Source organism: Camellia sinensis, chromosome 6 (assembly GCF_055761805.1).
Source record: "Camellia sinensis isolate YWXY chromosome 6, ASM5576180v1, whole genome shotgun sequence".
In the NCBI taxonomy this organism is placed as follows: domain Eukaryota; kingdom Viridiplantae; phylum Streptophyta; class Magnoliopsida; order Ericales; family Theaceae; genus Camellia; species Camellia sinensis.
Genome location: NC_138966.1, coordinates 181,025,782 through 181,041,399, shown reverse-complemented (window position 1 = coordinate 181,041,399; position 15,618 = coordinate 181,025,782). Strand labels below are relative to the sequence as shown.

General features: G+C 35.3%; 1 long non-coding RNA gene and 1 pseudogene across 1 annotated transcript; both read right to left on the bottom strand.

Moving 5' to 3' along the window:
- Positions 1–7,631: 7,631 nt before the first annotated feature.
- Positions 7,632–10,049, bottom strand: LOC114321779 (cytochrome P450 85A1-like; annotated as a pseudogene).
- A 2,472-nt stretch (positions 10,050–12,521) lies between these two features.
- On the bottom strand, positions 12,522–13,175 carry LOC114286037 (uncharacterized). Its single transcript, XR_014331877.1, has 3 exons — positions 13,034–13,175; positions 12,647–12,795; positions 12,522–12,564 (listed from the first exon to the last, which is right to left on the bottom strand). It is a non-coding gene; the product is annotated as an uncharacterized LOC114286037 (long non-coding RNA).
- Between the last annotated feature and the right edge of the window lie 2,443 nt (positions 13,176–15,618).

Sequence of the window (15,618 nt, the reverse complement as noted above, 5' to 3'; positions counted from 1 at the left end):
CTAGAGTGGGCCTCCTTGGTTGGCATCCAAAGGTTTTTCATAAAGCTGGGAGCAGGCTCTATATACCTGGCCTAAAACATATGGAGCTAGGGCTATCTTCTTTCCCAAAGAAAGAGCCTTGGCAAGAGAGGCAAACTCAGGCATAACCCTCTGAGAAGAAGTGCAAAATAAAATTTTGCAAAGCCAGTATAGAAGAAAAGAGAAAAACTCTCGATCTGTTACAAGGCCCTCCTTTTGGTTTTCAAAATTTGCGAAATCACTAAAGGAGGAGCTAAGAGGGGGAATGGAAAAAGGCACATTAAGGTCAGGGTAATCAGGGCTAAAAGGAATGCCAATGGGGAATAACCCTAAGAGATGGCATATATCAAGAACAGTAAGGGCCATCATACCACATCGAAATTGGAAAAAAATTGAAAGATGGATTCCAAAAACAAAGTGCAACAGGTATGAGGGAAGGGTCTTCAGAAATAGAAAACCTAGCTAATCGAAGGGCGTCGAGGAGACAGAGTTCTTGAAGGTTTAACATCCTAGCAGGAACAACTCGATCGTACCATTCCTTTCATTCAAGCCTCAAGGTGAGCCAACAGCGATGGGGTCGGTTCAACCTCAAGCTCCTCTAATCAAGGCCACCCTCGTAAATGAGGCAATGATCTTTTAGACGCGGGTATAAGGTAGGGAGTTGAGCAAGGGCTTCCTTGAAAATGGGTCCAACTACGTATTTTTCTTGAGCATGGTAACAGGGAATGAGGATGCGGCTATTGACAGCACACCGTTCACCAACTTTGTATTTGTTAGATTCTTCATTAATAAGTCTCCTCAAAGCCATAGATGGGCTCACACGCTCAACGACTGGTACTTTTAGAGGAGAAGAAGTCATTATTGAGGAGTTGAAAAAAGAAGGTGGATGAGGAGTGACAAGTTGCAGATAAGAGTAGTAGAGGTGAGAAGGGAAATTTTGGGCAAGTGAATAGGTAAAGCGCGAAGAAAAAGGGTTTAAACCTTTCTGCCCAAAAAATTACCAAGTCAGCCCAATTGGTTAAGTAGACCTGAAATAAATTATTTGATGGTTTTGACTCATGTGGAATTAAAACTCTAGTTTTAAAACACAAGGGATCTCAAAACCACATTATAGAGAGTCTCTTTCAAGAGTAAGTTTTGGGAGGGAAGTATATTTTAAACGTTCAGCTTGGCTTCGAAAACCTGTAGTTGGCTTTGAAGCAAGTTTCCTTCCAAGATCTCTGAAGGTTATGTCTTAAAAAAACATCAGTTACGGCTTGTTTTCTTCAAAGGTTTTATAAGCATACTCGTAGGACATCTTTATAAGGTAATATCCTTCGAAGGAGTCTTTGGAATGCTTATCTTGTTTAAAGTTTTGGGTTCTGAAATAAGTAAGCACTACAAAACTAGTTCTTGGTCAAGTAGTGAAGAAACCCAAAAGACTTACCTTTTCATGAAATTTCATCCTTGAATTTTCTATCTGAGAGAGCTCTTTAAGAGTAAGCAGTGTAATTTCTAAGGAAAAATTCCATACTTCGAAGCACTTAAACTTGGTTTCGAAGCAAGATTGGTGACTTCAAAGCTGTTGTTCACACAAATTATGTTAACCATACAATTGGAACATAACACCAGACCATAACAAATGAAATTTGAGAAGCCTAGTTCTATTGATAAGTAATGTTTACATTGGGGAAACCTACTTGGCTACATTTTCAATTTTGTAAAAATAAGGAATGGACAAAGTCACAAGATCATGGAACTTTGTCTAGCAAAATTCAATGAATACATATTCTTTTTCTAACCTATCTAAGTTTGGTTTATCTAATTGATGAGCCCTTAGTTGGAAAAAGAGTTGTTGGGCCTTCATTTCAAATTCTGTTTGTTTAAGTGCCTTCTCCGTCTTGTTTATTTCTCATTCTTCAGGTGCATCACCCATAGTGGCATCTTCCTCATACTCTGAATCTTGGTTTTTAAAGTATTCATATTCTACGAGAAGATTATTTGCTTCATACTGAATTTGAATGCGTGTAGCAGAAGTATTCTCCAATAACTCACTGGTAATAGAAGGATTTGTGTGCCAGTTAAGTAGAAGGGAAAGTTGATCCGAGAAAGTATGAAGTTCAGCCTAGGCCATAGGATTGAGAATGCGGCTTCGAGAAACAATATCACAAGACCATAGTAAGTTCTTGTGAGTGATGTCATCTCGAAGGACTTCAAAGGATAAATGGGAAAAAGCGGCAAACAGAGTCTGAGCTCTGTACTGTTAGTAAGGAGTAGGAGGAATTGAAGCCTGGTAGGGAGCAAAATATTGGCTCAGTTCCTCAATCCAGTTAGAATTGGAGGGCAATGGAGGAGCAGTTGGGTTCCCTCCAAATAAAGGTGGGAATTCAGGCTTGTTCAAGCATTCTAGCCAATCAAAAGAGCAAAGTTTTGCTTTTTTGGCTAAGAGTGCATGATTGATTCCCAAGGCTTCAATAGGGTGTGGAGTTCTTCGCACCATTCTGGATGGCAAGGTAGAAGTATGCCATGCCAAAAATAGGTTGTCTTCAAGGCTGCGAAGACAGACGAAAAGAACGTATGGATATACTACAGAACTGCGCATGGAGGGGTGAATTGCAGTGGGATCATCAAACTCAGGAAATCGATGGTGTATTCGTTCTCTTGTTTGAGGTTGACTAGGGGTGGACCAAGCGTCCTAGCTAGTATTTTTAGAAGATAATGAAGCAGCTTCATCCCATGCAGAAAGTTTTGGGACGGAGGAGGAACTTCCAATATCGATTTTTGTAAGTTCTTGGTCCAGAGAATTGTAATTAGTAGATTTTTGGTCCAAAGGTTGATAATTTGCAACAGCTTCCATAACTTGTATAAATGAGGGCGGATAAATGTGGCCAATAAATGCATGAAGATTCTTTCGAGGGTGGTCATCATTGTCAAATGCCTTTTTGTATGTTCGATCAATGTAGAAAAAGGTTGGTTTGGCCATTAGGGATGTATCAGTCTCTTCGTATTCGCAAAATATGGAGGGAATATTTAAAGCGTGGGGAAGGATTTAATGAAGGTCAGTGCTTCATTTCTAAGAAGATGGTTATACTTCAGCCAAGTCCATGCACATCCTAAGATGTGGACAAAGTGCACTAGTCTACTAATATCACCAAGTATTGGGTATATTAGTGCTGGGGGTAATGTTGGCTACATATTTTGTATAAGCCAATCATAACTTAACACGTGGCACATGAGGGCAATTTGGGAAATTAATATAAGTTGTCAATCAAAGTCGGACACGTGGCAGTTCGTATTGGTAATAATGGATCTGCGTAGCACTGGAACAGTCAAGAGACACAAGATGACGTGGCCTAAAGGTTACTCATAAATTTAAATTCAAAATCAGGAGGGAAGCCTAACTGCAAGAGTGACTTAGTGGGATTGACTATGACATAGTATGTTTAGCAATCATGGGAGGACGCTTCAACAGTTAGAAGCCCGCTTCAACGGTTACCACTGGGAAGTATAAATAGCAAGGAAGGCCCCAAAATGAAACCCTCAGACTCAGATCCAGAAACCAATCATTTACTTCATATTTTTCTTTCCAGTTTTATATTTCCAGTTCTTTACATTTCCAGCAGTTCAATTCTTGTACTGCACTTCATTTCCTAGGAGTAGTTTTTTAGTAGGTTGTTGTTGTTAACCTCGTGAAGGCTGGGTCATTGTAACTTCATTGTAAGTTTTCATTTGCTTAATGAGATTCGATTTCTGAATTATATTTACTTGTTACTATTCACAATTTTCTCCTAAACAAGTCACCAGTAAAAGTCCTCTTCATTGAGGCTGAAAGAACTTCAAGACAATCGCTTGATAATTGGTTTGACAATTATAAATTCTGTAAGGACTAATTGATCCTTGCTGGCACGCATAAATTTACATTATTAGCCTTCGAAAGCCAAAAAAGCCAACAGCGGCTCTCAAGGATAAGGACAAATTGTCTTCGGAAGATGATGTTAGAAGCGAGCAGATATTGTGGAATGTTTACAACACCACCAATAAGTATGATAAGCCCTTATACGAAGACGTTCCTGCAAGAATGGTTCGGTGACAGTCAACTACATAGTGTTGAGTGATATGGTGGAGGCTAGTAAACTGAGGTGGAGGAAACTCGGCCCGTGTTTATGGACTGCTTACTGCTCACAATGGAAACTTCACGATTGAAAATGTGCTTTTCCGGAAGAAATCAAATGAGCATGTAGATGTAATGCCTGAGCAGCCCATCCCGTTGTCGAGATTTGTGGTGGCCATGCCATCGAACTCCTCCCTCATAGTTTGGGCGTGTCACACCCCAAAATTTAGACAATTAAATATTAAATTAGGACTAAATCCTAATCAATATTCCATCATCCAAATCCTAGGAGTGAAACAAAATCTAAACGTTCACATCTCCAAAGAGTTTAAGTAAATTTCCATCCTCAAAAGATTACAAGGAATAAAAAAAAAAAAAAAACTAACAAAACGCTAACCAAACCATCCACCATAATTTCATAACTAACCAATGTACCTCCAACATTAAAGTAATAATAAATAGTCAAAATAACTTAAATAATGTAAAGTTACAAACCATGCCAAATTATAAAAATATTAAGGTCATAAAAAAAATAATAAATACATAAACTAATATCAACTCTAAGCTCAAGAAAACAAAAAAAAAGTCCAAACGACATGTCTAACAACTATAGTTATTTCTCTTCACCATCGTAGTCCCAGCTAATCCTGCAAAGGAAGCTCGACTATGCTCAAATAGGACGCACCCGAGATGCCAAGAGACAAAACAGGTCAGTATACAAGTATACTGGCATGAGTACAAATATTTGACACCCACGTGTCCACCAAACACAAATAAAATTACATTTAATTCTTGTTACGGGATAAGAAAAGTAGTTTCACCCGCACCGTGACGAAGGCGTAGTTTTCCGAGATACAATGGCATTTAGTTTCTTGTCCGTACACAGCTAAATATAAATTGAGTATAAAATAACAAAATAAACATAAAAAAATATAGTGGGTCAGCCCTGCATAAAAAGTTAGTAAGACCCACCATTCTGCAAAAAAAAAAAAAAAAGTTAGTACCATTTAATCATAAGTAAATTGCTGAAGAAGTATAAAAATGCACCGTTTCATACTTAAATAATTCGAATTGACGAAACCTCAAAGAACAAAAGTTGTACAAAATTAATTTCCTAAAAGACCATGCGAACAAATTTAGTAGAAACTAAACAGGTTGAGAGAAAAACTGGATAGAAGAATCTAGATGGAATTCAACCAAAAAATCTGAAGTTGAAAATGAAAAGAAACTGTCCTAAGATGATTTTTTTTGAAAAAAATTCAAAACATGAAAAGTGTACAGAATAATGTTTTATTTCAGTTTACATAAAAACGAATAAAAATGAGCTCGTTTTATGGGTTAAAACAACATCTAAAATCTGCATTGGTAAAACGAATAAAAACTATTGTAACTAAGATCATCCGATTACAAGTTCCAATCGATCTTTTTAGCACAAAGTTAAAATACAAAAATTGTCAAGAATTACATATGCATGCCTCTGCCCAAATTTCATAACTTGTCAACGTCGTTTACTATTTTTCAAGATGTACAAATTAAAGAAATTCAACTTATACCAATAAGTTCATATTTAATTCTTTGTATCTTAACTCCACCACTTCGACCCTTCACTTCCGGCCTACACATATATCCTATGTGCCTCCCGTATACCTAACACTGTTTCGAAGCCAAACTTGCACGGGGATATCGTCCCGAGTTTGATCTACACTCCCCGGATGGTTAGCATAAACGTACGCGCGTGAATCAAAGCACTCGTCTACTCCTGAGAACGAGACAACAATATATATACACAGTCTCTCATCTATTCACGAGGACAAATATAACAATGCCAAGCCTAAGGCATTCAAATAATTCTCAAAGTCCTCACCTTTTTTTTATACACTCTTTCTCACCAACACTCAAATAAAATAACAATCCATAGAGTCATGGTGGAGTGTAAGGAATTTATCTATGGGTTATAAGTTTATTTTAATTTCATACACTGCAGGAAATTCAACTTTTAAACGCCGCTATAAGTGTCAAAAACGCCGCTAATTCTTTTTGCGACGCTTAGCACCAAACGCCGAGGACGCGGCCGTCGCTATAACTTTATGATGTTTTAAAAACGTCGTTATATTAGTATAGGCGGCGTTTTCTTACTTGACAATATCATGACGTCATTATGGTATTTAGCGACATTTTTTAAACGCTGTCATATCTTTTTTTAAAAAATCTAACCGTTAATATTTAGTGTTTAAGTGGCGTTTTTAAAAAACGCCGTGATATATCCTTTGTTTTTTTTTTGAAATTGTGCTAATTTATGTGATCAAACTAAAAAAATACATATAATAAAACTGAATATCACTAATATGAAAAAATAACTTACATTCAAATAGCAAATGCATCATTAATTCACTTTCCCATTCACCAATCACCATTACCCACAAAATAACATATCTGCAAATTATATTTTAATATTACTCCCAAAATAACATATCCAAAAATTGTATTCACAATTCTCAACCAAAAAATTAATTACTACTTTGTATTCAAAGCCACAAAATAACATTACCCTCTTCTCTCTCTCTCTCTCTCTCTCTCTCTCACCACTCCCTCCCCCATTTAACACAAAAAATAAGAAGAAAGTGAACCAAAACACCCAACTCCCCAATCAGATCAAAGGAAAAAAAAAGAAAAAGAAGAGAAATAAGAATCCAAAGGAAAGCCCCCATCCATCCTTCATTGTCATTTTGAATCGCTCTCCATGCTGCTTCCCATGGCCTTCAATCCTCTCGGTCTCTGCCAATCATAAAACATAATAATAAACCAAGAAGAAGATCCAAACCATAATTACCATGCACCCAGCTTTACTTTATAAGTTAACTTATTGGCTTCTAACTATAACTTCACCCATGGATGAAATTATTTTCTAGAGTCCAGTCAGCTATTTAGGATCTCACATCACTCAACTGTCTTCCCTACAGTACAACCAGCCAACCTACAATAAACCAAACTACAATAAACAATTAGTTATGAACTGGAAGCTCACCTCACTCAACCCACAATCTCACATCACTCACTCAAATGTAGCAACAAAGTTTTGTAATATATTATGGAGAGAGTCAAAATTCCATATAAGAAACTCTAATTCCTCAAAGAAAATGTCAAGAAATACAAGAAAGTAATGAATGCACATGGTGTGGATCCAGGGAAGCCAATTTTTAACCCATAAAACAAATGCAAACATTCCTTTGAAGACACCTCAATCCTGAAGGCAGAACACTGAAAGTAGAGGAAGAATGCATATTATTGTAATAGTTTCCTTTAGTTGTCGAACAATCATAAAAATTCTTAGTGTTTCTTTAGTTATCGGGCAATCAAATCAAATCCAATACACAAGACCATTATAAATAATGCAGAAGAGAAATAATGTACACTGAAACATAAAAGCATAATTATATACAGTAAATCCCATTCAACTGGATATCTAGACTACATATAAGATCAATGAAATATTCCATATCTTCAAAACTAGAAAGGTGCCATCATCATTATTTCACATATATTTATGAGCACATATCAGCATCATAAAAAGTTCAAAAAACTATTACATTCAGCAGCACTGTCACGTATGTTTGACTGCTCAAGCAAGTGCTGGTAACCAACTCATGTTGTTCAATGCTAAAACAATTTAACGGGAAAGAAACTAACTTTCATTTAGTGTTGTTTCACTAAATGTTCAGAATCGTATGTAATAAAAACAAAAGCATACAACAGAGAGAGAATCACCTGTTGTTTGAATTAGTGGTTTACCTGTATCTAGTAACAAAGTAATGTAGGAATGTAGAAATTTCAGCTATTCCCAGTTCCTTTCCCGGACACTGCCTAGTGCCTCCTCCAAACATGAAGAAGTAGTTCTGCGACTCTGAGCTTTTGTCCTGCATTTGGCAGTCAAGGTTAAATTAGTTATTTCCTTACTCATTTACGCTGTTATCAAGCCTACAATCAACTTACAACTGCTCACACATGAAATTTCAAATTTTAAGCTATATAAATCTAAATGGGTAACATAGGAATTTATGATTTTTACTTACCATCCATCTCCATGGATTAAAGGCTAATGGGTCGGGATATAAACACGGGTCATAATTGTTTTCTCTTGTATAAACATACATTCTCCATCCTTTGGGAATGACAAACCCTGTAGAAACACAGAGACAGTGCTTTGATTTATCTATTTGTTGATGAAATCTTATATTTTACATGGCCAATTGGCTCATCCAGACCATTGAAAATCATATCATGCTAATAACATAAATCTCATGCTGAAAGGGTATTACAATGGTGGTGCATTCCTCTTTTATGATTGACCTAGCTAATAGTAGGGACCATTATATTTATATCGGTGTTTAGAAGATAACATAAGAGACTCACCATTCAGTTCCATGTCTTGCGTAGTCTTCCTTAAAACCCCATTAACAATTGTATCTAATCTTGATGTCTCAAAGATCACCTGCACCCAATAAACACCAGATTAATCTAATAAATTTTCTTCAAGTTGAAACCTCTTTTTCAATTCCTCAGTTATACAAACACAGAAACGAGCATAGAACACCACATAAATTGACAAAATTTTACTAGATTCGTTTGATTGTCTATTTTAAAAACTATGTCTTTCCAAGTACATTGTGCCCGGTTCTGTGATCAGTTGCTAGCTAGGCTCAAAACTTCAAAAATACTCACAGAACGTGTAAAGTTCATCGACATGAAATCGTTCCAGTTGATTGGATCCTCTGCCCTTTTCCTTTCTCTTATCGCCAGATGCTCTTTCTGAAACACAAACATCCCAGTTAGATTTAAGAGCGCTCGAACACACAGATTACTATCTACGAGTGCAAAACATGTTGTCAAATCCACTTACCTTGAGTTCTTGAAAAACGTTAGGATGATCGTGGAGATACGTGACAGCCATCATAGAAGTAGTCGAAACAGTCTCGTATCCAGAATACAAAATTGCTATCATTTGATCAATTATCTCTTCATCTGTTAGATTATATCTGTTTTCTTCAACCCCCATTCATTACGAGACCAAGCATGTCATGTTTGGTTTCTTGACAAGCTCTTCTTTCCTCTACGAGTCGTCTCAGCATGCTAACAATGTTCTTTCTTGCTTGTGAGACATCTCAGTTAGACAAAACATACATACAGAAATATTTAAAACTGTAAAACATCGCTTCCAAATTTACGCCTTCATGTTAGTTGTTGGTTTGTTTTGAAATGAACCAACCGAGAGCCAAATATCCCTCATTCCGTTATTAATTTAGACTAAAGCACAAATTTTAAAAATTGATGATTAAACTGTAACATATCGGATACTTTAGATATCATTAGTTTAGTTGACTTAAAAGCAACATGTACTTAAGAAATAAGTTGTTGAGTTTACTTGGAAATCGCAGTGGTAATTTGTTCCGGGAAAGTTGATAGGCAGAGAAAGGGTTCCGAACACCAGCTTAAAGAATTCAGGCATGAATTCCCCAGACATTGACTTCCATTCAATACTTGCAATTTGGTTAAGTGACGACAAAAATGCCATCTGAACAACAAACAATGTGCAACACAAGTACCTTAAAAACAGTTCAACATTGTGAAAAAAGAAATAGAAAATGACTAAATCAAACACCTCTTTGGTTTTTTGTTGAATGTCAATGAGTGTGTTGTCCTAATTGCTGAGGCGGCACCTCATGAAGCCATCAAGTTTGGGCAAGAGTTGGGACCTGATGATGGAGGGGCACAAGAGAGAAAGCAAAGCAACTCTGATGTGCCTGTGGGTGGAGCCATGAACAGCAGCAATGTTAGATTTGCCTAAGATGTCAAGCCTGGACTGTGGGTAGCCAGGTACAAGGCCTTTTGACTAATTCATGAGTATGTATCTGTTTGTTTCTGGGTCCATTGATACTATGGTGGGGCATCCCAGTATGTGTGATTTGAAAAAACTCCCATACCTTTTACAGTGACAGTAAAAAATATATATATTAACCCACTATGTATAGTGGTCTTCCATACTTATCAACTCCATGAAATCCATGAGGATAGCATTTCTTAACCTCTTTGTACTCTTCGAACTTAAATTCCTGTAGTATATATTAAACAAAGAATTCCACAATCTTAAATTGAATATGCATAGTTTTGGTGCTTTGAACTTCTCATCCTAAATATAGTATGATTTTAAAAAACTAATCAATCTTCTTAATTACAGACATTCAAGCTGATGTGTTTACTTGTCAGCTAACTCCTCAAACAATCAAAATACATGTGAGCATATCAATGAATTAACCTATAATGAGACATCTATGCCATGGAGAGTTGTGTATGCCAGATGTGGAGACCTGTTTTTGTCTCAAACTAGAATAACCCCCAAATCCTAGGACGTAGTGTCAAATCCTAGAGCATAGTGACACATTAATAGCACGAATTTTAGCAGATTGTAAAACTTAAATTTTACTTTTCCTTTCTTAATATGCTCCGCTTTTTCTTTCCTGGCTTTTGGTGCTAAATTAGAGGCATACTGCAGGAACCATACAACTAAGCAGTTAGAATAATTTAATTTAACAATTTTGCAAGGTTTTACTATTATTTTTTTTATTAATTTTTTTTTTTTACTAATATGTTAAGTTCAATGAGGTAAGCATCATAATTTGTGTTTTTACAGTTAGGCATCATCAATATTCATAGAGAAACAGTCATTATCTTATCGTCATGATGCTTCCAAACGGGCATCAAAAGCATATATTATACACAGGTTTCAAAATTCACCAACTCAAAAAAAAGAGAGAGACACTTCCTGTCTAGACCTATCATAGTAATTTGAGTGAATGCATATTAGTACCTATTCTTCGTAAGCAACAGCCTTTTCAGGGGAAAAAATTGAAAATAAATCAATTATATTATCTAAGGACTGCAAATATGACCTAGACTTCCACTCATGGGCATCAAAATAGTTCCAACAACAAATTGCTACAGGTAGATAGTTTGAAATTCACCTTTACAATTGTATCAACTTCAAATTCTTCTCGCTATTTAAGATATTGTAAAAACATATCTTTTGCTTTCATCAGATCGAAATCCCTCATTCGCAAAAATCTAACATGACATCATGGAAGAAAACCATTGTAAATATATGTAATAGTAAAATTACTCCAAACAGAACATCATCTTTGCCCGATTCACACTTCACCACACAGTACTCAAACAATGCTACATAAAGAGCTTAACAAACTTCATTGAAACTATTTCATCCCAGAAGGAGGCTAATTATTTATGTATGTAAAAATGTCACAGCAGAAACATACCGTAAAAGTGTGTGGTAATCACACCGTGTTTCCCTGGCAGATGGCCCTCGAGCAAAAGCAATTCACGGAAAGATTGAACAATTTGATCATCTTTTGGATCACGAGCTTCTTTGGGAACTGCTAGCAAGCTTTGGCTCTTTCTAATTCTCTTTAGTGAATCCCGAATCTTGAGTGGCTAAGACAACATGGACTTGTAATTTAAGTTTAATGATGACAATTTCTTGTAGTCCTTTTGAGGAGGTAAATTCCAATGGCTTTCTATAGGTGGATAGATAGATTTAGCTTTCTCTTTAGCAGAATTAGTATCCTCAAAACTAGAGGACTGCTTGCTTCCCACAGAATCTTTTGATATAACTATTTCCTTATTTCTCTCCCTTGAATTATGCATATGTACTTATCAAAGTTATCGAGGAATGAAAAAGAATGAGAATTTCTTCTTTCACATCCAATCCTATTGTACCCAAATCATGTTCTTGCTTAGAAATTATCTATAACCAACATTTTAAAGTTATGTAACGGAAACATGCAAGAGCAGAATCTATAGCAGCAAGAACACAACAACTCCCTTCTAGAACTCTGTTGAATCCGAAGATTACCTGAATATAATAATAGAAGGTAAAGAAAACTGTCAAAAAAATTCTGATATGACTATTTCCCTAAATTTGTTCTTTGATTTATGCATATGCACATATAAAACGGACAATAACTTCTTCTAAATCCAATCCTTCCATACCCAGATCAAGTTTATTTATTTATTTATTTATTAAATGACCTAGATTACAAAAAAAAAAAGAATAACACTCTTGTTACATAGTACCTAATGTACGGAACAATATTACACAATAAAAGAGTTACAATTTTATATTAAAAAAATAATATTTAAAAGGGAAAAAACCACTTAATATTAATCCTTAATTCCTATTTAAAGGGAAAAAATAATATTTAAAAGGGAAAGAAATTGAAGGTACCTTTCCTACCAGTGAAGAGATTGAACTGTTCAATGGCTTGACGGAGGAACATTTCAACTCCACTGACAATGATGGCTCCAGCAGCCTCAGCTTCTTTTAACAGGGTGGTTTTTCTAGGCATGTAAACGGCATCAAAGACAACTTTGTAATCACCCAAAGTCCCCTAAAAAATGAAATACCAAGTGTTAATTACAATGCCCGAGTCAAAAATGTTGTTTGGTTGGAATGAAAATATGGGAAGGGACCTTGGCCACAGGAATTCGATCTGTATTTGGATGCATTCCCAATGGTGTTGCATTAGCAAGGATTGCACCTTTCTCTGGCTAGAAAGATACTAGATTTTCAAAAGGCTGAGCCTCACCCGACACAGCCAGAGCAAGAGTCTTTGCTCTGTCTTTTGAGATAGAACAATCAGGGTTAGAAACAAGGGCTCAAGTGCTCTTTCATAAGGCTGTCTCTACTTCATCAGGTTACCAATCATAGCACGACGCATCAATGCATAAGAAAGCAGTTTCAACGTAGTGATTGGCAACCCAATGAAATGGAGAGGGAGGACCTTGAGCCCCAGAACAAAATGTCAAAATATATGTATGATAAAAGAAAAGGTGACCACAAAGCTTTAAATTACATACCAAAATCAATGTCAAAAATGAGAACCCTCGCTCCTCTGTTTTTAGCACCAAATGCCAGTGCTCTTCCAGCCCCTCCAGCGCCAACAAGCACAAACATTTTCCCAGTGAGCGGAGATGGGAGCGATACTTCCCCATTAGTGCAATATAATCATAGAGCTCTGTTATTTTATCTTCATTATTAACTCTAATCCAAAGCATCATCTCATAGTAAGCTAATCTTAATAGTGAATTCAGATTTTACTCATAAATAGCTTCACAGAAATATACAAATTCTTGTACCATCTCCATGTTTGATTAAAAACATCTCAGAAATGGACCACAAGTTTCCTCCTCTAGTCACCAACTCACCATCAAGAATATACCTAGAGCACATTCATTTCATTTCACAAATCCTGATTAAACTTGTAAGTTTCTTGCTAAAAATTTCAATAACCAAATCGAAAGAGACGGGAAGGAAGAGAGAGAGAGAGAGAGAGAGAGAGAAATCAAAACCTCGCTGGTGCAAATGGTGGTGACAGTGCAGATGGTGGTTGGTTACGGTGGAGCTTCAAAATCGAGAGAGAGAACTTCAAAATCGAAATCGCTCTGAGATCTCTGAGACCGATCTGAATATCTGAATCTCAAAGATGAAACTCTAAGAAATCAAGCACAGCCAAAGATGAAATCAGAACTAGAGAGAGAGAGAGAGAGTCGGTGGAGCTTTGAAATCGAGAGAGAGATCTTCAAAATCAAAATCGCTCTGAGATGAAATCGAAATCACTCTGAATCTCAAAGACGAACCTGTATGAATCTGAATCTCAAATAAAATCGTTCTGAATCGAAATCGCTCTCAAGGGTTTAGAAACAATTGGGGGTGAGCAAGAGAGAGGTGCGATTTGAAGGCGTGAGGATTCAAAATAAGAGTTTACAAAAGGCTTTAACAATCATTCTCAGCTTCAAAATGGGTTCTGAGAGAGAGAGAGAGAGAGAGAGAGATCGCTCGAGATTTGCGCGTATAACATCTCAGATTCAAAATAAGGGTTTCAAAACAGAGAGAGAAAGGAGGCGCGTGAGGCTAACGGATTTGGAGGCGCTTTTAAACGCCTCCTATTATAAAACGGTGTCATTTTGTTTAACGGCATATGCGATGTTTAAAACACGTCGTTAAATGTTGATAAAAGTGACGTTCAAAAAAATGTCATTAAAAAAACGCCACTATAACTCCTTTTTCCTGTAGTGATATAACCATAAATGTGATTACAATAATAAAATAAATACATATAAAAATTCTAAACCTGACATACACAACTAATCAAAATAATTAAAATCAATCTATCGTTTTTATATATATACAAAATCAAACTAACATCAAATAAATAAATAAAAATAAATAAATAAAAACAACGAATTAAACATAAATCAAGAGAAGTGGATTTCGTACTTACAATTATTTTTCAATGATCAAAGAAATATTAAGAGGGTTAATAAAACCCCTAAAATAAACCCCTAACCTTTTCTTTTTCTTTTTTTTTTCTCTCCCCATTGTTTCTGTCTTTTTCGGGTCTCTTTCTTGATTAATCTCTCACTCTCTCTCTCATTCTCACGGCTGCCGCACCCACACAGCCCCCTCTGTTTTTGTTTCGTTTTATCTTTTTTTTTTTCTTTTTTCAACCCTTTCTAATGCTTATAACTTAATTGACTATTATACAATATTATATAAATACATATAAATATAACATATATAAATATAAATATAAGATCAATATATATATATATATATATAAAACACCTTGTATGTATATAAAAAAACAAAAAATCAATATATATATAAATATTTAAATTAATTATATATAATTAAATAGTATATTAAATTAATTAAATATCACATTAGAGTTTATGTATCCACACAATTAATAAAACTAAAAATAAAATAAAATAATAATAACAATAATAACTAATGACTTAAAAAAATTAAAGCCGCTGCAGGGTGGATCTGATGGATCATGCCAGTGAGTTTGCCAAGGGCACTGCAGAGTTTCCTGCTCAACTCTCCAGTACATCTCAGAAGAATATTTTCGAACAGCATGGCGAGATCCGAGTTAAGGTCACTTGGACTTGAGATCGACGCATACATAATATGTCACTAGTTTTGTATACTTTATAATCTTATTTTTAAATTATTCATTTTAAATCATATACACCTTGTATCGCATGGTTAATAGTAATAGGACAAATTACACTAACAGTCCCTATAGTTTGAGACTTGTCTCACTTTGGTTCATGACTTTTCAATTGTGACACGTTTGACCATGAATTTTGAATCTTATTCCAAATAAGGACAATTGAAGATACCATTGTTTAATTTCAAGGGCAAAATCGTCAATTTAATAATATATAAACTAATTTGACAAAAATAAATGCCAAAAAAATATTTTTAATTTTTTAAAAATTGTTTTTATTCACCAATGATAAAATTATGTAAAATTAATAAAAATTATATGATTAATTTTTAAAAATTAATTTTACATGATCATCATCTAAACACATAATAAAAATTAATTTAGTAAAATAAATAAATAAATGTCTAAGAGATTTATCAATTTTAC